General features: G+C 41.3%; 1 protein-coding gene across 1 annotated transcript in view; it reads right to left on the reverse strand.

The window, feature by feature from the left end:
* Positions 1-19487, reverse strand: part of LOC132121460 (thyroid hormone receptor alpha-like) — a 121129-nt gene extending 101642 nt beyond the window's left edge. Inside the window, exon 1 of the mRNA XM_059530864.1 lies at positions 19214-19487. The gene's annotated coding sequence lies outside the window, so the exon portion shown is untranslated. The remainder of the gene's footprint in view (positions 1-19213) is intronic.
* Positions 19488-24543: the final 5056 nt, after the last annotated feature.

Consider the following 24543-nt stretch of genomic DNA (forward strand, 5'->3'; position numbering starts at 1 on the left):
GGCCATATTTCAGGCATGAAAATAAATAAATAAAATAAAGTAGAACATTTATTTTAATTCTGGCCCAGATCCGGCCCAGATCCAACACATTCCTCCGGCCCATACAGTATACTGCGTGGAATAATGGCATTTGGGCAGTCCAGTTCTGTTTGCCAGATTTGGGCCTCAAGTAAGGCTTATCATTGCTGCATGTAAGCCAACCAAATAAACCAAAACTGGCCCTAATGTTGACTGTGCCAATGCTGACTGTGCAGTATATTTACCAAAAGTGGTCCAAATTGAAATTATTTGGGCAACATTTGTCATTTTACATGCGGGCCACATTTGTGGCATCACATGTGAGCCACATTATGCCCACAGCTACATTAGGCAATTCTGTACCATATCTTTGACAAAACTGCCCCAGAAACGCTTTAGGATAACTGGACCACATTTGTGGCATCATATGCGGGCCACATTAGGCAGTGCTTACCATGCCATATCTTTGCCAAAACTGGCCCAGATATGTTTTAGGATAACTGGGCCAAATTGGTATCATTATTTGCGGGCCACCTAAGGCTCACAGCCACATTAGTCAATGCTCACTGTGAAATATCTTTTCCAAAACTGACATTTACTGAAACATATGTGGACCATATTTGGTTTACACCCTTATTAGCCTTTGTAGATAATGCCACATTTTTGCCAAAGGTGGCCAACATTTGGTTGGCACTATTTGAGCCATAATCACTGTTTACCACATGGGCCACTTTAGTGGTCACATTCAGATTACATATTGCCACCAACACTGCATCTTTACCTACAGAGCCCACATGAGATTTGATATATTTGGGCCATTTTTGTTGTTTTACATATGGGCCACTTCAGGCTTACATCCATTTTGTCTGGTCCGTAAGAAGGCTAGCAGTGCCATATCATTTACTTAAGTGGCACATTTATGCCACATATGCTATCTGGGTATAAATTTTGAGTCACGGATCGGATCATTTTTTGGATATTAGTGAAAGCTTACTTTAAATACTTTCATGCCACAAAAAAAAAAAATTATATATATATATATATATATATATATATATATATATATATATATATATATAGATAGATATTACACTGAAATCATTGGATCATGAAATGTATACATGTAAAAGTACACAGTGATGTGCTTCGCTGTGAAACACGCAGCACATATATTTAATTAAATTGCAACCTTTGCAATTTGAGAATCACACTAAACCATATTATGAAGGTATTTTTTATTTATTTATTTATTTTGATAAATCCTGCAGCTCTAGCCTAGTGTACATTTCACAGCTGGTATGAAAACAATACATCCTGAATTATCAATGAAGTAGAGTTTGCATAACATGCTCCTGGTTATACTTACTAAAGCATAATGCATTTCTTAACTCTGCTAAACACAGAATAAGTGATCTATGTGAGGAAGCCCACATTCTTCACGTGTCTTGATGTTTTAAGTTTTGGTGATAAATCCTGAGGGATAAATGCTTCACAGTGGAATGGCGTCTCGTCGTTACCTAGTTACAGTAGTAAACAGCTGCCACTAGTACTCACAATAGAACTCATAGAGGTGACTCAAACCTTCCGATGTTCAAACTCAAAAGAATAATGAAAGAGATCCATGGGGGAAGGGAAGAAGCACAGAATCAAACTTTGGTTCAGAACAAGCAACCGAACCAAGTGTGAAAACTGTCTTATGGGTGTGTCAGCTCACAGAACTACTTGGCTGCTCTCTACACAGCTGCTTTACGTTACACTGGTTCAGGGTCTTTCAGGCAAGAGGTCTCCATGCCAGCCCCTCTTCCTCCTCACTTGCCCATGAATCACAGCGCACTACAACTGTTGGCCTTGTCCAAATCGATTCCATGCAACTGTGTGGCTTCTTTAACTAAATCACCCCTACATCACCCTTTCAATTTCTCCAGTATAATTTTCCTAAAAAATTATAGAGAATAATCATAGTTCAAGCATGTTCAATCAAGCATTGAATATTAAATAATTTGTAATTATTTTACTATTAAAAAAGTATTAATATTGTTTTTTTTGTTTCTTTTAAGAAATTAACAATTATTTAGCAATAGCAAGGATGCAAAGTAACAGAAAAGTCATTTACAATTAATGTCTAATTAGTTACAACAATTATCTTTCTATTCATAAAATATTACCAATTAAAGAAAAATACATCTAAAATACTATAAAAATAACAGTACTAAAGTTTCCAACTAAAAATTCAGTTTTATCATCACAGGAATACATTGCATTTTAAAACATATTAAAATAAAAAGCAGTCATTTAAAATTTGAGTAATATTTCATAACATTACTATTACTGTAAATAAAGCCTTGGTAAACAAAAAAATATTCTTCCAAATTCTTACCGACAATAAAGAAACCTTACCAACTTTTAAACAGTAATGTATCACATTGTTGCTACAGTATAGCACAGGCAGTTGCTAACATATTTGGTTATTTGGACTTACATTAGAAGGGGAAATATACTAGGTTACTCCTGAACTCAGTCAAGTTTAAGATGGCTAAAGTTAGAAATAAAAGAGTGCATGGCATTATCTTCACACAAGAGTGATGACAGTACACTTTGTGCCACAGAACTTTATTTAACGAGACCCTGATCCAGAACACCTCTTGTTCCCTACAGTATCTGTTGAAGTTAATGTGACTTGACCATCGGCTGTGTTCCAGAGATGAAACATGCTGAATAGGGCTGTGTATTGCCAAGAATCTGGTAATATGATACGTATCACAATACAGGGGTTGTGATACAGTAACCATGACACGAGCACCGCCCCAACTGCACAAAACGCCCCTAATATGAGAGAAAGCTGCAGCCGCACAGTGACCCTACTGCCTGACTCGCCCCACGCACAACAAGCAACACACAACAGCAAAACGACACAATCCCATTCATTTCAATAGAGAGATGGCGATTTCCGGTGACACAAGTGACAGTGGCTGTTGGTGACCATATGGGGTGTGTCAAGCAACGCAACAAAGTTCAGAATCCTTCAGCTTTATGCAAATAAAAAGTACTTTTGGGAGCGATGACCAATAGGAAAAAAGACGGTAGAGCTCATGTGATCGTTCTCCTCTCAGCCGTAGATAAACATACACAATGGAAGAAAGTAGGCTCTGTTTCTCACGGTCCCATGGTGGACGTTACCACTAAAGTACAAATGACAGCACACTTCAGCTTTGTACACCGAAAAAGGAGCTGGGACAATTCTTAGCAGCGATATTAACGCTAATATTAGTGGCGTGCCCTAATGCTAGTATTTCCTGTCACTCAGGATTTGTTCAGAAATAAAGACTGCCATCTAGCGGTCGGGATATAAACTCAAAACGAAACACCTGCCATGAATCTTGTATGATTTTTTATTGTTTTTAATATCATTATTCCATTTTTGAGACTCGAGAATCGCCAAAGATACGCATATGACAGATAATATCGGCTAAACTATTTATCGCCGGGCTCTAATTTTGACAGTGAAAATATTCCAAACAAAGCCACACCAGAACTGTTTTGCATCTTTGAGCAACACACAATGGTGTTAATCAAACAGCCATTTGAATGAATCGGTTGAATGAATGACTCAAATGACTCACTTATGCAGTGATTTGCTACCCCCTACTGCCGGTTTTAGGCTTATATTTAAAGTATAGACCATTTTCTATTTTTTTTTTCCCCAAACCATTTCAAATATCAGTTTTCAAGCGGTTTTTTTTTTTTTTTTTTTTTACAAATCATTAGTCATGCATTTGTAACTGCAGTTTAAATGCATTCATGTCTGCATTAAACAGTAAAAGCATCTAAATGCCACTTAAGATGCAGATTCTGTGCCAGCTCTGCATTGCAATACAAACTTGTCGATAGTGATTTCTTTTGACTGGTAGACCTATAGTGTCTTGCTATATGCATTTATTGATTAAATGTAAAAAATTGACACAAAAGATGATGCATACATTTAATTAGTTTAGAAAAAAAATGGCATTGTGAAGATAAAAATCATTTTAACTTATTGTAAATGTTAACTTCTGTTCAGGACTCCAGGGGCCCGTTCTTCGTACGTCGCTTATTACATCCGAGATCAAATGACACATCCAAGATGATATCATCGTGCTAATCATGATCCGGCTAATTGGATTCTTCGAACACACCTGTTGTGTATGATTAGTATCGCTAGATTGAGTTATCTGAGATAATTGCGCATTCATGTGTTGGCTTAAAAGGGGATATGTATCGATACTCGAAACCATGATCAGCAGTGCAGCGATTGGCTGGTGGCAAGACGGCAATGTAATGACGTCATATAATTTAAAACAACACCTGACGAAAAACTTGACAAATTTCTGGACTTTTATAAGGAAACAGCCAAGCAAACAAAACTACATAAATGTTATAATAGATTCATGAAACAGATAATAGATACATGTTTTTATTTTTTTAGAATTTTTTTCATGATTCCCAATTATTTAGATTCGCAATTTATAATAGTTGTGCAGTCTTTACATTTTTATTTCAGTGTAGAAATTATCTATTCATTTCATTTTATATTTGGACATATTTGTTACGTGACAGCATTAATGAAAGTTTCTTAAGGGTCAATATCATGTTATCTGCATCTCCTGCACTCCATCAAGCCACTCTTATAATAGCAGTCATCACTCAAAATAATGCACGACTCTATTATCTGTATAGCATGTGTGTAAGACTCTAATACAATTATGAAGTAATACTTTAATGACAAATAAATATTTCAGTGAGTAAAAATGGCTGTATATAGTAGGCTGTTATGGACTACACAGCATTTTTATATAATTTTTAAATAATTTTTTGAATGATTATTATTTTAAATTATTGTCCCTGGATCAGTACGATACACTTGTAATAAAGTAGCGGTGGTAGCAGACATATTTTGAGTATCAGTTCTGGTTGAAAAGAAGCGATCTAATCCTGTTTACATGAAATAAGCCTGCTCCTGAGCAGGTTTAAGCTTACGGACCTGTTGCTATGACAGCAGCTCCGGGATGAGCTTTCGAAGAACCAAACAATCCAAGATCACGCCAAATTGTCAACAATCAAATCCAGCTGAGTTAGCGACGTACGAAGAACGGGCCCCAGATTAACATTTGATAGCAATGGCACCAGAACTACTAGGTTCTACAGTTGGTGACACCATTATTTTTCTAGCATATGTTGACCAACTTCAGTGATTATGTTTGATTTAGTAGAAAGTTTGTGACTTTTCTTATTTCATACACAAAAAAAATGTCTTGATGCTTTGATATTTTATAATAGTTATTTTATCATTTCAAAATATAGAGAAAAAGTATAAATGAATGACTAATAAGCCAATAAGTGCTCCTCTTCTGCTGTCTGCTGGTTACTGGTGATTTGATGTATTTTTGAAACTTTACATAAGCGTTTGTTTACCACAAAGTATATTTTGTTCATTCCATTAAAAATAATATTCCAACTGGATCATCTTAGAGCTTTAAAGTGCTGGAAATAGTTGTGTGAAATGCTTGAAAGTCATTGAAAAGTTACGGTTACAGTTAGCGTTACCGCTTGTGGTTTCCTGACGTATCAGCACTGTTTACATAACAGAGATTTCTGTATAGAATTTGAATGATTCTCACTAGATCTCGCAGTAACCTTATCATTGTGCGGCGAATTCAAATGCTTCTCACTGGATCTCGCAACACTGTTGGATCTGTGCAGTAACAGTGTTGGTAAATCAACTTTGGCTCCTGAGAAAAAGCTTTTCGGAGCTCTGATAAGTTTGTTTGCATCACGGTCCGAACTGATAAACGATACACGTTGTGCAGTTGAAACGCAGCATGGTTTAGTTTCACTTTAGTTTCATTTGCCGTTTGATATTTCTCAAATGCAACAGAAATGGAAGAGCTTATGAGTTGGGTAACCTAGTGGTCATGCCAGTGCAACTCCTCACAAAAATTAGTCGCATCAGCAGAAAAAATGATCGCAAATGAACCACTGCACAGAATATGAATAATATCAAAAGCTTTGGGAGTCAGCTTTCCAGACAAAATTCCAGAAAATGGAAATATCGTTTTTTTTTTGTCATTACTGCACAGCCCTATTTTCAACTTGAAAATTTTAAACAATGATTGAAAGAAGCTCATGTTCAAGTCATGTAGCCATGTAGTTTATTTATAGTTGAGCTAGTTGAGCCTATTGGCAAAGGTTGTTAATGAACATACGTGTAAAAAAAAAAAAAAAAAAAAGGAAAAAATTATTTTCTGTAGTCCAAAAATCCTTTTGGTTTTTTGTCAAGGGAACCAGGTTGATCTGCAAAATTACCTGAACCCTCAAACAATGTAAAGTGATACAACAACTATAAATTTTCATCCTAAAGAAAATAAATGTTTATTTTTCTCACACCTAACATACTACACCAAACCATGCTATCTCATTCACACAGTAGGAGGAATTGGTCTAGAGGTAAACCATTTTTATCTAAAATGCAGTGGTACTATCTATTAACACATTCAGCTCTCGACAGATACAAGTAGTCTTACACACGCTACACTTCATCACATGCTGTTGATAAAAATATAGAAGACTTGAAGAGAAAACCAATCTCCAATTCTCAACTTCCAACGTAATTCTCCATACTCTGTGAGTACCTACTTAGGCTGCACAATATATATTGCGATATGAAAAGAAAAGAAAAATCACCACCTGACATTGTTTATTTGAAATGGGGGGGGGGGGGGGGGGGTCAATGATTCTGTAGGCGAGCAAATCAGTATTGTATTTAAAATGGGTATCTCTGTACAGCTGTTGAGTCCGATGTAGTCCGATGACATTGTGTCTGTGTGTGAGCAAAGAAAACAATCAGCATAATTATAACAATCAGTAGCCTATACTAAACATTACACATCCTGCGATATGATTATCACAGATGCACACATCGCGTTATCAATGCTGAAATGATATATCGTGCAGCCCTAGTACCTATAGTCGATGAAACACATTCTTTGCACCATTTCCAATGCAAAAAAATAAACCAGCACATTCCAAGTGAATAGAGTAACAGGGAGGAAGCCACTGAGACCAGATGAAAAGGCTGTCTGAGATTTAGTGCTGTTAATTAGTGTGAAGAGTGGCTTAAAAAATAATAATAATAAAATAAAAACTCTCAAAACTCTGTTCTCACAAAGGCCGTTATATAGTTTTGTCTCGTACACATGCCACCCTTTGCGTTGTGTTTGTGTTAAGGGGGATGTTTTTTGTGCAGAGCTGTTTACAAAGGCCAGATCTGAGCCTAAGTCCCTGGTTCTCATTGATATGGAAACTACATGAACAAACCAGAAACTAAAGACAGAAAAGATCAAATGCAGTTGGGAGATGGCTTGCAAGAAGAGGACAATGAAAGTCAGAGAGAGCTTTTTGTGTAACAAACTAACAATATCAAACAAACCTATGCGGGAGTGTATATATGTGCGCAGCCTCTGTATGCTTGTGTGGGCAACGTTATTTCAAAGGGGCCAGAGCAGCGGTGGGTGACATTCACGGGTGATCATACTGAGCGGTGATAAATTCATGTTCCACAGGACAGTGGTTGTACTTATCAGAACTGAAGCTGCTTTGCCCTACGCAAACGTTTTAGACCAAAGTCAAAGTTTAGTTTCGGCATCTGCCACTGCACATCTGCTGCGAACGCAGTCAAAGAAAGAGGTCAAGGCATCACTTGTAGCACAGCCATGAATTATGTAACAGATGACACACAGCAAAGACAAGGCTATGTTACGGCTAAAAACAGTAATTATCTCTAAAAAGAAATGCAGGAAATTGTACAGTACTCTTTTTAATGCTCCAATGCTGTGCTAAACAAAATTCTCTGCTCTGACACACTTTCTTTGTGAAAATATAATTTCCACAGGCATTTGAGCCTCCTTCTGAAAATCTAGGGCTATGTGCTAGCACCTGGACTACTGGTTTTTAACCAGCGGGTTGAGACCCACTAGGGGGCCTCAGCAAAATTCCAAGGTGGCCTCAAGATGACGTAAAATGTTTTAAAATAAGAAATCAAGCTTTAAAGTAAGCCAAAATAACCAGAAAAAATAGATTTATTAATAAAAAATTTATTAATTTAAATTAATGCCCGACCGATATGGATTTTTGGGGGCCGATGCCGATGCCGATATTAACTCGAAAAGAGCCGATTTATAAGCCGATATTTTGATTTTAAAAATAATCTGGATATTAGACCCATTTCCTATAAACTGCATTTACACAACATTCAATAGCAAAATATCTGCCTGTTCTATGTATGTGGGCTGTATAAACCATTTTCCAGAATGGACTATGTTAAAAAAAAAAGCCTTAGATTACAGTCTCAATGACTAAACAATTGCACATCAAAAGTATATATTTTTTAATGATCAAAAAACAGTCTGGTTTTAAACATTTAACACTTTTACTTTCTTCCAGTTGAAGCTGGTTTTAACAGTCTGTGTGTTTACTGTAAATAAATTATAATACTAAAGTTAAAGTATTTGCAGAAGTAGTCCCACACTTTGCTGCTACAGCATTCACCTTTTTCAGCCATCTGTAGGCAGAAAGAGAGACGGAGAAAGAATATCACCATGTATCATTACTCATGTCATCATTAGAATTATAATAATAATAAACTGGGATCTCCTACATAGGCAAAAATGAGAAATATATATATTTTTTTATTTGTCAAGCAATAGGTATTACCTACTTATATTTAACAATATTATTTCAACATTTTCCTGTTATGTCTGTAAAGCTGCTTTGAAACAATATGTAAAAAAAAAAAAAAAGCGCTTGTTCAGCTCACATTTATTTACATGTCCCCTCTGGTTTAATCATTTCTGACGCACCTACTGTAGTTACTGTAACTACACTATATTTGCTCTCACAGACACATTCACAACAGACCCGTATATCTTCTCCTCTTCTCTTTGTGCAGTCTGAACAAAACATCGTCTTGCCTACTATTACCGGAAGATTACGGAATCAATTCGAAGTTGAATGGTTAACGTTAGTGTCATGAACACACCGCTGTCAATTTTGAGAAGAACCACCTTCAAACAAGTTAATAGCAAGCATTTAAGGGGCCTGCTAAAAAGGAAGCTATTAGCGTTAGAGTAACGTAACCAGCCTGAATTCACCAAATTGTTCTCTGGACCTGAGGGTAGCCTCTTCTTCCTTGCTTCTCTCTTAATTCTCATCAGCAGGACTAGCGCTATTGCTCGCTTCTTACAACGGGACAGATACATGTTTGCTGCTGACCGAAAGGAGGAGGAACAGACTATGAAAGAGCTCCCGCTAAACATTTTTAAAACGATATATCGGTCGGGCTCTAATTTAAATAACCCCCAAACTTTTAGTAATTCTACAACTATTTTAGTTACTTATTTTAATTCATGGGCACTCCTATTTTTTGTAACTTAAAAGGAGGCTGGGGCTTTGAATATTTTTTGTGGACGGTGGGAGGCCTTGGAATTAGAGAAAGTTGAGATCCACTGTCATAGACTAACAGTGATGTACAATTCATATCTTAATGGCTGCACCCAAAAATCACATGCTTCCTGACTATATAGTTAATGAAAAACATGTGAAAAGAGTAGCATATCCAAATTCACATATTAATAAAAAGTAGGCAAAAAGTACCCAGATGATTTGCTACCTCCTGTGAGATTCATAGTGTGAATCTGAAGAACACTTTACCAGGCCACAGGAGATTTGTGAATGGCAGTAAAGCAACGCAACTGTTGATGTATGTCACATGACAATGACAACATGACAGATTAGAATGAGATGCATCCGAATTACATTCATACAACACAGATTCATATTATATGGATAACACTTTTATTAAAAGTCATTATGGTACTTACTCGAAAAGCAGTATCCTCTACTCAGAGAGCAGGCTATGCGATTTTGGATGAAGCCACTCATTCCTTCACAAACCAGACTCAATGATCCAGTTGCATCATTTACTAGTTGCTGTTTATCACACAAATCTATCATATGACTTTCAATATAGTGCATGAATCGTATGGACCTCTTTTATGGAACTTAAATTAACTTGAATGTCTTAGTCTTCACTCCACTTCATTAAATTGAGAAGAAAAGCCAGGATATTCATAAAAATAAAAAAAATAAAAAATTATAAAAACAAGTAAACAATGAATTTTCATTTCTGGGTGAACTATTCCTTAAAAGTGATAACTGAACAGCATGTTGTGTTTATACACTATTCTAAAATATAAATGATACTAGAGTAAAGACTAAAGAGGCAGGCTATTGTCTTGTAGGGCAGATGTCATTTAGAACAGTAAGTTGCTGCAATCTAAGTTAAAACTTTTCGCAGCATTTTATAGTAATAAACTCCTGAGCGATAACGTTGGTTGATGTTTTACAAAATTGACTTATCTGCTTTCTAGTATGTGTTTTTTAGATAAAACTGCATGACACATTCAGGGTGAGAGACAGCACACTGTGAACTACAGGTCACAGCCTCAACACGTGTACTCCGCTACTTACACTACAAATTATTTTACACCAAAATGTACAAACACAAATGACAAGGCTAAGGCTTAGTATATTTTTTTAAATCCACAAATGCTTCACTGTCATACATAATTAAATAGTGAAAATCAGCCAAATTAAGTGTAAATCAGAATGAATCATCTAGGTTGGGTGTGATGTCACAACAATATACAAATCAAAATAATCAGGACAACTTATATGTGACGCAACGGATTAAAAACACTTCAAGAATTTCCAAGTGTCTGATGGTTTGATAGAAGTGTCCACAAGCTAACCATGCTCGTATTTGCAAACATTGTTAGGGTTAAAGGGTTAGTTCACCCAAATATTCAAATTATGTCATTAATGACTCACCCTCATGTCGTTCCAAATCCGTAAAACCTCCGTTCATCTTCGGAACACAGTTTAAGATATCTTCAAAGTAATGCAAAAACAAAAGTGCTGCATGGGGTATAAAGTCTCGGTGCTCTTTGGTTGTGGGATAATAAATCTCTGAAGACAAGAACTCCAAGGCACTCGAATATCTCAGTGAAAAAATTAAAAAGCCTTTATTACATTCTTGGCTTGCTTTTTTAAAAATTGGTGAGAGGTAGGGCTGCACGATATTGGGAAAAAATGACATTGCGATATTTTATTTTTCTGCGATATATATTGCGATATTTTTTCTTACAAACAAAAATGGGGTGAGCACACTTACATTCTCATTTTAAATTATTTAAACATCGACACCATCACGTCAATTGATTAATATGCGGGAGGGAGAGAGAGCAAGACAGCGCTCCTGTTGTTTGAAGACGGCTCTCTCTCTCTCTGTCTCTCTCGCGCGCGCGCGCTCTCTCTCTGTCTCTCTCGCGCACGCTCTCTGTCTCTCTCGCGCGCTCTGTCTCTCTCGCGCTCTCTCTCTCTGTCTCTCTCTCGCGCGCTCTCTGTCTCTCTCTTTCTCTCTCGCGCACGATCTCTCTCTGTCTCTCTCGCGTGCGCGCTCTCTCTCCCTCTCTGTCTCTCTCGCGCGCTCTCTCTCTCTCTCTGCCCTGTTAAACTTGCATGTGTTTTTCAGTCCTGTCAATGAAAAAACTTTCACTCTATGATGGTTAAGCTGTGCAATTAATCTGCGAATCACATTCGTCAAGGGCCGGGGAGCAGCTGGCCCGTACAGTTAATGAATAACAGATCAACTACGACTGCGACTATCGTGGATTCGTACATCGCGATATCGATGCTTAAACGACACATCGTGCAGCCCTAGTGAGAGGTTTAAGATATTTTAGATTTAGTTTGAGAGCTTTCTGTGCCTCCATTGAAAATCTATGTACGGTATACTGTCCATGTCCAGAAAGGTAATAAAAACATCTTCAAAGTAGTCCATGTGACATCAGAAGGTCAGTTAGAATTTGTTGAAGCATCGAAAATACATGTTGGTCCAAAAATAACAAAAATTATGACTTTATTCAGCATTGTCTTCTCTTCCGGATCTGTTGTGAGCGCGAATGCTGTGACTGTTGACATAGGATGCTGCTGACGTGTTATATATGTTATTGAAGATGAACGGAGGACTTATGGGTTTGGAACGACATGAGGGTGAGTCATTAATGACATAATTTTAATATTTGAATGAACTAATCCTATAACCCACCCAACATGCTTTTTGAGTGTCTATTCTAGCACCAAATTGAGTGGCATAACAACTTCAGCTGCAAAGCCTTAACTTATGGTCACTGATCTTTTTCACCTTGTGTTTGACAGTACTGACCTACTGTACAGTATATAGCAAGAGGCCATGGTATGGAGGGCTGCTAGGAGTGGGGCCAGGGAAGGTCACTTCCTTCCCATTAAAAACTCATCAGAGCCAGACACAACAAGCCAAGCCACTGTTGGACAATGACTGCAACTCATCTTTGTGTAGCTTTATAGCTCAAATTTAGCAAGATATGCTCACAAATGAAAAAAAAAAAAAAACGCAACAGTTACAAAAGAAATTGACAACAGCTACATAAAGATGTGTATGTCTGTTGTATGTGTGTGTGTGTGTGTGTGTGTGTATATATATATATATATATATATATATATATAGCCTGATATATATCAGAAGATTGTGATGCAACAAGAGGTGGGTTGTTTTGACTCCTTAAAGGATTGGTTCACTTCCAGAATAAAAATTGCCTGATAATTTATTCAACCCCATGTCATCCAATATTTTCATGTCTTTCTGTCTTCAGTCTCAACAAAAATTAAGGTTTTTGAGAAAAACATTCCAGGAATTTTCTCCACATAAATGGACTGAAATGGTGGCCAACGTGTTGAAGGTCCAAAATGAAATTCCCCTTCTGGAACACAAGCTGCATCTAAATGCTATGGAAATGCCTTCAGCGTGATCATGCTCTGTATCACGTTCTTTCATTTTGAGTTCATGCTGTCCGCTAGACAGCAGTCTTCATCTCTGAACTTAAACAACGACAGCAAATACTAGCATTAAGGCACACCACTATCGTTAGCATTATTATAGTTCGCTGCCAGTAACGGAGGATGAAAGAACAGTTCCAGTTCCCATTTCGGTGTACAAAGCTGAAGTGTGCACCATTTGGGCTTTTGTGGTAACGTCCGCCCCGGCACCGCATCCCATGTGAAGGAACCTTCGTGCAGAGCGCAGTGGATGGTAGAGTCGCTGCGCGGCTGCAGCTTTTTCTCGTGGTGGAGGCATTTTATGCAGTTGAGGCAGTGATCGCGTCTCTGCAATTCCATGCGGGAACTCAAATACAAACTGAAGAACATTCTGAGAATCTTCAACATCTGTATTTACTTTATTGTTATTTATTTCTTTAGGAATCCTGCAAGAACTTTATTTTTGTAAATGTATTTTGTGATGTAATTTTTTGTTTAGATCAAAATGTTACGACATTGTATGTCACAATTGTAAACTTAAACTGTGAACCTTTAAAGCAGAGTCTAAAAAATATATGGGCTTTTAATAAAATAAACTTATACAAATACATTTAACTAAAGAATCCTGCAAGCACTTGAATTTTTCCCCCTTTACTCAAACTGCACAAAAAGTAGTTCAATAACGTTGAATGTTACAGGGACTGATTATTGCAAATGCAGATACCAATGTGTTCTGGTTAAAAAATTGTTACTTATTTATTTTTCCTAAGGTTTGCATATGGTGGTGTTTTCTTAATGACAGCCTTCCTGAAAATATATCCTATTACTAATATATATTGCCTTGCTTAAGCCCCTTTCACACTGCACGTCGGACCCGGCAAATTGCCGGAACATTGCCGGGTCACCTTCTGTGTGAAAGCAAACACGTCCCGGGATTGATTCCGGCATTGAACCCGGGTTGGGGACCTAGTAACATTGCCGGGTTCAATCCCGAGACAAGCGTTGTGTGAACAAAAGCCAGATCTAATGCAGTGTCGAAATGATGACGCGTGTTATCGGGCGACTCTTTTGCGGCTGTTTTAAAGGAAGATCAACGTTCACAACGAAAAAATATGTGCAAACCATAATGAAGCAGAGATCAGTCAGTTCCTCACTTTCCACGCTGACGCCGAGATCGTTCACTTGCTTCAGTGAAAGTATAACGTGCCTAACGTTTTCGACTCGTACATTACACGTCACGCCCTGATGTCATGTGTCGTTACTGGATCTTTATGGGTTGTGTGTGAAAGCACGCACATATCCCGGGTAATCACTGGCAGTGTGAAAGTGCAAAATCTAGCGACCCGGGAACAATTGCCGGAACACTTTACCCGTGTATTTGCCAGAATCGCAGTGTGAAAGGGGCTATACAGAATTGAAATGTATCGCAATATATTGTATCGCAACCCCTGTATCGGGATACGTATCATATCGCCAGATTCTTACCAATACACACAATTTTGCACATACCTAGTAATCAGTCCAATGGATGGGCAAGGTGTCACGTGTGGGGTGACTTAGCGACCAGGAAGCTTAAAGCATGTGTGGTGTAAACAGCGTTAGCTTTGTCATTGGTCAAGCACTCGGTGTGTATGTCAGTCACTATTTAGTGTGAGTCTTATTTGGTGTTGTTTGTCTACTTTATAAGCTCCATTATATCAAAAGCTTCCGCCTAAAATAAAGCATTTGGGTGAGAGCAGTCAGCGTTTCAGGCTGTGTGTTCCTACCTGTCCACACTAAATTACGGGTGGATACACACAGTCTGTGCATTGTCTGCTTGGGAGCAAATTACACAAAGTCACTGTCACTGCGTATGCTTTGCTCCCGGAAGGCTCTCTTTGAGGAGGGAGCACTCGCCTGCATTCCTTGCGATGCTGCAGCTGCTTTTGTGGGGTTCGCAGATGGATCTGGTGGAGGAAATGGAGACAGACGAGTCCCTTTCTCTTTCCTCATCCACCAGATCTAGAGCCCGCTCTCTGTATTTGAAGGCCCACTCCACAGTTTCTTCCCCCTGGGGACAGGGCTCAACACTCCTCCGAATAGGTTAATGTGGTGGGCATTGATAAATATTTGCCCCCTCAATTGCCCCAGTATGAGGAGCAATTGGAGGTGGTTACTCGTGCTGTGGCCAAGTAAAATATCAAGTGGCCCGCAGAGAAACAGGTTGAGCCCCAGAAAAGCAAACTAGATGAACACTTTCTGTAGAGAATGCCGCTACCTCCAAACTGGAGCCTGCCTTTCTTCCCCCGACCTCCACACCGAGGTGTCAAGACCATTCTCTACCCATATTTGCATGCCTCCTCCAGTCATGGTGCCAACGTTGCGGGGCTAAGTAATCACCGTTACAGGGCGATGCATGGGGTTGAGCAGATGTTTGCGAGCTATCTGTCCCCCAGCGTGGCATCATCCTGGAAGGCTCCAGCTCTGCCCTCCAAGCCACTATGTACTAATTCTAGCTTGGTGGAAAAAGGGTACACTGCAGCGGGTCAGGTTGGTTTGTGTTTGGACACTATGGCAGTGTTACAAGTGTACCAAGCCGACCTGCTGAAAGAGCTGGACGAGGGTGAGGAGTGTGCTTTCCCGTCAGGAAACGTAGCAGTACTAAGAGGATCGTTACCATTTCGGAGGTCTCTAGAGCAGCTAGTTCAGCTGTCTCCTGTTGGTCCGCCTTGTTTCAATGTGGTCATTCACACCCTGGTGGGCCCCAAGCAGGTTCTGGTAATGAAACAAGAAGTAAACACTCTCTTGAGGAAGGAAGCCATTGAGGGGTTCTACAGCCGGTACTTCATCGTTTCAAGGAAGGATGCAGGGTTGCGTATCATTTTAGATCTGTGTCAATTGAACTGCTCAGTCATGCAACTGAAGTTCAGGATGCTCACAATCAAACAGGTCATGTCTCAGATCATGTCTCAGAGGACTGGTTTGTCGTTATCAATGTAAGACGCATACTTTCCATATCTCCATTCTTCCCCAACACAGGAAGTTCCTGAGGTTTGCTTTTGGGGGCAAAGCTTACCAATATCGAGTTCTTCCCGTTGGCCTTGTACTCTCACCCCGCACTTTCACGAAGTGTGTGGATGCTCTGCATACTCAAACCATGATGCAGGCATGTCTGTCTCCTGCTCGGATCGAGTCAATCCTCGCTACATTCACGAGAGTGAGAGAAGGCCAGTCACTCACCATCAAGCAGTTTCAAAGACTGCTGGGTCTGATGGCAGCTCTGCCCAAGGTGATACCTTTTGGCCTGCTGTAGATGAGACCCTTGCAGTGGTGGCTCAAGACCAAGGGGTTCTCCCTTAGGGGAAACGCGCTCCACATGCTCCAGGAATGTGGCTGGGAACTACTGCCTTAGACATGTGGAGGAAACCTTGGTTCTTTGTCTCAGATGCATATTTCCACAGAGCTGCCCTGTGGAGAAAGGCAGACCAATTGCTAGTGTGCTATGGTCCCCCCAAGAGAGATCTTCCTGCTATTGAACAGACCCTCAGCCGGTGGATAGTGGATGTCATTTGCATTGACTATGAGTCCTCTGATCTTCCCTCACCTCTGGGTGTCAAGGTTCACTCAAGTAGAAGTGTAGCTGCCTCCAAGGCCTTTTTAGCATGTGTATCTATGCAAGACATCTGCAACGCTGGGGGTTGGTCCACGCCCCTAAAGTACGTCAGCTTCCATGGCCTAGATATGTGAGCCACTCCAGGCTCTTCTGTTTTCTCACCCTATCTGTGCTCGTCCACACTAGGCAGGGATTTGTCAGTCAGGCGGCGTAGGCATACTCGTTCCCATAGCGTGTTTATGCAGCTCATGTTCCTAAAGGGAAACTTCTCCAGGATATTCATGTAACCCAAGGGAACGAGACGCTGCTTTTCAGTTCCATACTTCTGGCATCCCTATGAGCACTTGCTTCATTTCTTCATTTCTTACTCTGGGTCACAAACTTTCTTAGCACATTTACTTTGTAAACACTGGGATGGTACTTCCGCCTACATCACACGTGACCTTTCGAACCTGACTACATGATGCAAGAAGTCAAGCTAGTGCAAGACGAGCATTTATACAATACAATAATACAATACAAGTTTATTTGTATACCACATTTAAAAACAACTGGTGTTGAACAAAGTGCTTTACAAGGCTAAAATAATTCTGTATTTGACCAGTAACCAATGAAGCGGAATCAGAACCGGTGTAATGTGATCACTTTTACACTTCCCTTTGAAGAGCCAGGCTGCAGCATTTTGAACTAACTGTAAGCCTATGACACAAGTCTGAGAGGCACCAATGTACAAAGAGTTACAATAGTCTAGTCGAGACGTTACAAATGCATGCATGACAGTTTCAAGATTCTTACCAGACAAAAAGGGTTTAACCATTGCTTAAAGACGAAGATAATAGAAACAAGACCTAACCACAGCACATATCTGCTTATCAAATTTAAGACTGTTATCAAGCTAAATTTATGGTTACAAAGTACATGCATTTTTATTTTTTGCTAAGAAAATGACCGATCTTTAACTAGACAAGATACTTATTCCTCAGATGGGATCGTGTAGAGCCTTTTGAAGCTGCAATGAAACTGCAATTTGGACCTTCAGCCAGTAGTACCCCATTGAAGTCCATTATATGGAGATAAATCCTGTAATGTTTTCTTTAAAAACCTTAATTTCTGTGCGACTGAATAAAGAAAGATGTGAAAATCTTGGATGATTATCAGGAAAGTTTTATTTTGGAAGTGAACTAGTTCTTTAAATTCTTTCATTCTAAAAGCATAAAGTCGAAAGTCGTGGCCTAATGGTTAGAGAGTTGGACTCGCAATTGAAGGGTTGTGAGTTCTAGTCTCGGGCCGGCAGGAATTGTGGGTGGGGGGAGTGAATGTACAGTGCTCTCTCCACCCTCAATACCATGACTTAGGTGCCCTTGAGCAAGGCATCGAACCCCCAACTGCTCCTCGGGCGCCACAGCATAAATGGCTGCCCACTACTCCGGGTGTGTGTTCACAGTGTGTGTGTGTGTGTGTTCACTGCTCTGTGTGTGTGCACTTCGGATGGGTTAAATGCAGAGCACGAATTCTGAGTATGGGTCACCATACTTGGCTGAATGTCACGTCACTTTCACTTTTTCACTTTCATATCTCATGTTCACTTACCCATGCTGAAAAATGAGAGCGATTAGTAAATGCTTAAATGTTTGCATGTTTAATTTGCCTATACAGTGTTTAAAAAAGCAACTGTAAGTTCCCTGACCCTGACACAATTCAAAAAGCAATTACTTGATTAGTTATTAAAAACATTGATATGAATCACTACATACATAACTGAACATAATTGAATTTCATTTTGAAGAATGTGCTTAAAAGATGGAACTTACATTAATACAACAACACAACTTTTCTGTATCTTCAAGCAATTCAACATATGGAAAATGGGAAATTGTCTATATAATTACATCAGTCTTTTGTACACTGTATATCTGCAATATACTAGTCTTATTGGAAAAAAACCTGGGTTGAGTGTTTAAAAATTAGACAGGTCAAACTTTATTCTGCAAAACTACCACTTACATGCCATTTTCACTTTTAAATAAACTCCTCAAGTTTTTAACAATAAATAACATTAAATAATGTAGCCTGCTGTAAATGCCGCATAATGCAAAATCAGTTTACTGTAAACATTCCCACAGAGAAAAATTCCCACAGAGAGAAATCTAATGCATAAACTCATTTTCTCCATGCTTAAAGTTCTTCACTTATTTACCTGTTGGTACCTGTCTCTTCTATGCACGTTTTAGGTGGAAAAGAGTAACTGAAGTGAACCCATCAGCACAAAACGCATGCCTGCTTCAGTACAGTGTGTGTGTGTGTGTGTGTGTGTGTGTGTGTGTAGCAGGCACATACTGTACTAGCAAACACGGGGCTACAATGTGTCTGTTGGTACATTATGTGCCTGCTACAAACTAGGCCCTACATACAGCAAGACACTATCCGAGCCGGCAACCTGTGCAATGTCAGCCTTGCTAACATGCAAAAGCCCGCGTCCACTAAAGCCTTTAGTGTCTTACAGTGGAGGGCGACGGGAATGAACCGTTTTAGCTCTAGTACCGCTGACCTGTCAAACCACGCAGCGAGCCAACGCTTCTTACGACAGAAGAATACGAACGAGTGCTGCATGAGCGAAGCGCGAGAGTCGTAAATAAACGCGCACGGCGCGCGACTCACCGTGTGAACGTTTGGCGTGTTTCAGAGAGATCGCGGCGATCCTGCGAGTCGCAGACAAGTCAAAACGTCCTGCGTCGTGTATCCAGTGCAAGTGTGGAGACACTCGTGCATACAGTGAGCCACAGTGTGCCTTCAAATTAATGTTTCCTCCTCCCAAAGTCCTCCATTTGATCTTTAGCGCGTGTACTAGGCTATCGGTGGAGGGGTTTCCCCTTAAGTTTGAAAGGGAGAAAAGTCCTCTGCCTTGCCCGTGCTGCCACGACAGGGATTTGAAATGAAGAGAATTACTACGATCGCTCCTCCTTCCCCCTCCCCGCTCGCGCTCATGTACAGTACCACGGGGAGCGTATTAAACAATTCAATAAAACGATCTACTGCTCTCTACAGGACTAACACTGTAAAATACTTACATGACTTTATGTGAGGCGAATGACAGCTCGCGAAGCGTCCGTCAGTGTCCAACATCATTGAAGAAACTCACAGCCGCGCTTCTGATTAAAAGGTGCATGCAACATTTTTTTACCTAATTATAAGGTTTCATATAAAAATAACGATAATTACTATAATGTAAACTCACATGCAATCAGACTCGTGACTTATCAGTCTTATAATAAAGGCTATTTTATTGTACATAGAGTTGGTCGCCCCACTCAGGAGATCACATGACTAGTCATATCACAATTTTTAATACAGTTTACGGATGTGAGTGTAAAAATGAAACATAAAGCAGTCTCTGTTGGAGTAATGAAACAAGCAAGCCACAGTAGCACACAGGTCTTTTTTTGACACAGATTGAGGAAAAATGACATAGCAAGCACAAAAAACATCAAAGTCGCTGCAGGGGGCAGAAGTACACAGATGAAAAGGAGCAAAAAAACAAAACAAAAAGGTAAACAAACAAAGGTAAACAAACACTTTCAATATAATTCAGTAGCAGTAAGTGAACAAACTTTATTCATCCAAGGTGAAAGGTGCACCAAACCTCTGGAGCTCACACAGTATAATCTGACCGCATTTAATAATCTTAACAGCTTCCGATGAGGCTGGTCGTTACAAATGAGACAAATAAAACTTGCACCTGTCAAGGAATAGTTGGCCAAAGAAAAAAATAATAATAATAATACATCTGTTATTAAGCTGTGCATGTCTGCATAAATATCAAAAGAACTAGTAACTTTCAGTTTGGATGCTAATATTTGACTGAACAGTCATTGCTTATTTTCGATGCTTCAAAAATTCTAACTGACCCTCTGATGTCACATGGACTACTTTGATGATGTTTTTCTTACCTTTCTGGACATGGACAGTATACCGTACACAAAGCTTCAATGGAGGGACTGAGAGCTCTCGGACTAAATCTAAAATATCTTAAACTGTGTTACAAAGATAGATGGAGGTCTTACGGGTTTAAAACAACATGAGGGTGAGTTATTAATTACATAATTTTGCTATCTGGGTGAACTAACCCTTTAACACAAATGCCTACATCCTGTAAAGTACAATCCAATTACTGCCTTAAAACCAGCTCTGAGACTAGTAAAACTGCTTTATATGGATTAGAATCCAAAAACAATAAACTCCAGGTTTGCTTAATCCAGGTTTTTTTTTTTTTTTTTTTTTTTTTTTGGTTAGAGGGCAAATGTTAAGATTCTAAGATGACTTCTTGTGGGATTTGGATGTCAATTATGATATGTAAACAGCATATATTTTGGGAAAATTGGTAGAGATTTTGGTAAATGTGACTGAAATTACCAGTTCTCTTACGAGAGCTCTCTCGTACTGCGTCTTAGCTAAGACGCTACGGGAAAAGTCTCTTTTCACGAAATACTGAAGCAAAAAATTATCCTTAATTTTGTATTTTTGTAAAGCGCATTTGCAGCAGTACACAGCCATAGGCGAGACGGCTCGTTCGCTCATTGGCTTGTTCTGCGGCAACTGCACAGCCTATCGAGCTCAGGCTGATGCAACATCAGACCAATAAGGGGCGCTTCGCGCCCTTCTTGCCACTTCCCGCCGAAACGGGTGTGGCCCAACCTATAAAAGGAGCTCGAAAAGGCTGACTCACCTGATTTGTCATCTCTTCAGCGAAGCTCACGCATCGCTGGATCACGAAGGAAGCAAGCGCCGTCTGAGAAGCATATCAGCGGGATGAGCCATTCTGAAGCTGCTGGCCTTCGCCGCCTTCCACTGCCGTTCCTGCTGCGCTGTCCGGCGCCTATATCCTTTCAATTCTGTTATATCCAACTGTTCTTTATGTGTGTGTGTGTGTGTGTGTGTTCGCCTTGCGACACACACTCGTAAAAGAGCTTGCGTCTTTTTTAAGATGCCTTCCTGCGGCTCGTCAGAGCCCCACTCAGTGAGGGAGACCGGTACGTCATCTGTGTCTCCTGCCTGGGTGAAGATCATGCAGCGCTCGTGCTCGCTGACGGCGGATGCCCTCGCTGCGAGCTGTTGCCATGGTGACTCTGAGGACTCGCCTGGCCTTTTTCTCTGAGCCTGCATTCTCCGCTGCGCTGAGGCGGCGTGAAAGCGCCGCTTCCAGTGGATTCCGGAACCGTCTTCAGCTCAATCGAGCTCACCGGTTCGCCCTGCTTCACCGGCCTCCCCTGCATCGCTTCCCGGTGGGCAGTGCCCGCTGTTTGCCGGCGCATCGTCCGAAGAAGTCGATCTCAGGGCCGCGTCGGGACACGCGCTCTCTGCTAGCTTCGGGCAGTGAGGGCTGGGCGAGCTCAGAGGATCTCGCACCTTCTGCTCAGAAGCCCAGCAGACGAGCTGACATCGAGAAGGAGCCGGGGCGAGTGCTCACGTTGGCCCGCGACGAGTCTCGGCCGCGAGTGGTCTGCACCAGCGCCCCCCCTCTCGTTCCCGGCTGGATGGTATTTTCCTTTCGGATGAGCGTACTTCTCAAAGCCCGCCTCATTTCTTCCTGAGCTTCATGAAGAGGTGGCGAAGGCTTGGAACGCTCCATATTCAGCGCGAACTCGTTCGTCTGTCTCACTAGCATTCTCCACACTGGATGATGCTAAAAACAGGAACTACCAGTCACTTCCGCCGGTGGAACAGGCGATAGCGACGCACCTTTGTCCTCTGCTGGACGGCGGCAAAAGCGGTGTTGCCATCTAAAGCCTGCTGTGTGACGCTGTGTCTGCACTACTCACGATGGCTGCTTCATCGAAGCGCAGGTGTACGAGTTCCGCTGTGGCCGAGCTCTCACCCAAGCGCGCCGCTGTTTCAGTTCCGGGTATTGTGACTGTCTCAGCGTTTTCTGCAACGCGCAAGCCTGCACAGTTGCCCGCTTGCCTGCACACAAAAGCCGTTATCACAACAGCTTCAGCAACACAGCTCGAGACCCCCGTTCTCGCTCTACCGGCCGTCGCCCCGTGCCGCGGGGACCGCGGCAGAGGATTACGGTGAGGCCGGGAGCCCCGAAGCCATCCTAGGAAAGCCATCTATGCCTGCTGCATGATGCTGCGTCTGCACTACACACGATGGCTGCTTCATCGAAGCGCCGGTGTACGAGTTCCGCTGTGGCCGGGCTCTCACCTAAGCGCGCCGCTGTTTCAGTTCCAGGGATTGTGACTTTTTCAGTGTCTTTTGCAATGCGCAAGCCTGTACGGTTGCCCGCTTGCCTGCACACAAAACCGTTATCACGGCTACCCAGATGTTTCCCGAAAAAGGGGTAATTTCTGGTGTCCCGGCCACGGGACACTGTTGCCCAGTCAACAGAGCACGCTTCGCATCCAGCCTTTAGCCATTCATGCAGATGCATGGTCAGCGCTTCCAGGGGTTTCGGATTGGGTGCTAGGCATTATAAAGAGAGGCTACTCGCTACAGTTTTTTTTAAAACAGTAAACTACGGTCAAAACAGAAGTAGCACACATACTTCGGGCCGAAATATCAAAACTGTTGAGCAAAGGGGCTGTAGAGCCTGTGTCTCGAGCTCAAAGCGAGGGGGGCTGTACAGCAGATACTTTCTGGTGCCCAAGAGAGACGGGGGTCTCAGGCCCATACTGGATCTAAGACAGCTGAACAAGGCATTGATGAAACGCAGTTTCAGAATGCTTACGACCAGGAAGCTCCTCGCGCAGATTCGCAGAGGGGACTGGTTCATGTCAATAGATCTGAAGGACGCGTATTTTCAAGTACAGATAGCGTCAAGTCACAGGCGATATTTGAGATTCGCCTTCGAGGGCCAGGCATACCAGTTTACAGTCCTGCCGTTCGGCTTGTCCGGGCTCCTCGTACGTTTACGAGGTGCATGGATGCAGCACTCGCTCCTCTTAGACTCAGAGGTGTGCGAGTGCTGAATTATTTGGACGACTGGCTGATTCTGGCTCGATCACGAGCGGAGCTCGAGCTGGTCACATTGGTCAGGCCTTGCCTCGGCTGTGTGATGTCATATTGCCGCATCTATGGATGCTGCTAGATATGGGACGGAGGGCTTCCCCCCTTCCTGTCCTGGACTCTCTGTGAGTTCCTCAGTTGACTGTGCACTGTAAATCCTGGGCGTTGCTTCAGGTTTATTGGTGTGTGATCCCTGCGCGCACGGCATTTTACATTGGGTTCCCGTAGCGTCTTAGCTAAGACGCAGTACGAGAGAGCTCTCGTAAGAGAACGTACTCGGTTACTAAACGTAACCTCGGTTCTCTCTAGAAGAGCGAACGAGTACTGCGTTCTCTGCCGTGCGTACGATTCACTCTGGTTCGCTTCGGCGATGAAATAAATCAGGTGAGTCAGCCTTTTCGAGCTCCTTTTATAGGTTGGGCCACACCCGTTTCGGCGGGAAGTCTGATGTCGATGTCTTATTGGTCTGATGTTGCATCAGCCTGCGCTCGATAGGCTGTGCAGTTGCCGCAGAACAAGCCAATGAGCGAACAAGCCGTCTCGCCTATGGCTGTGTACTGCTGCAAATGCGCTTTACAAAAATACAAAATTAAGGATAATTTTTTGCTTCAGTATTTCATGAAAAGAGACTTTTCCCGTAGCGTCTTAGCTAAGATGCAGTACTCGTTCGCTCTTCTAGAGAGAACCGAGGTTACGTTTAGTAACCGAGTACGATTTCTGCATGGTTCATTATTTGTCTGATCAACTGAATTGTCAAACTGTTGTGAAAACTGATTGTTTATGGAAAGAAATACCAGTTTAATCTGGATAACAACAGTTATTTCAGCCATATCTTGATAGTTGTTGTGTAGCCGAGAGCTCATCGGGGTTGTAGTTCGAATCCTGGGTGGAGTAAAAAAGGAAGTTGATTCAGTACAAGGGGGCAGAAGTTTCAAATGTTCCTGTCGTTCTTTAAGGCAATAAGCCAGAAACAAACCATGGGTTTG

The sequence above is a fragment of the Carassius carassius genome, chromosome 39 (assembly GCF_963082965.1).
Source record: "Carassius carassius chromosome 39, fCarCar2.1, whole genome shotgun sequence".
Lineage (NCBI taxonomy): Eukaryota > Metazoa > Chordata > Actinopteri > Cypriniformes > Cyprinidae > Carassius > Carassius carassius.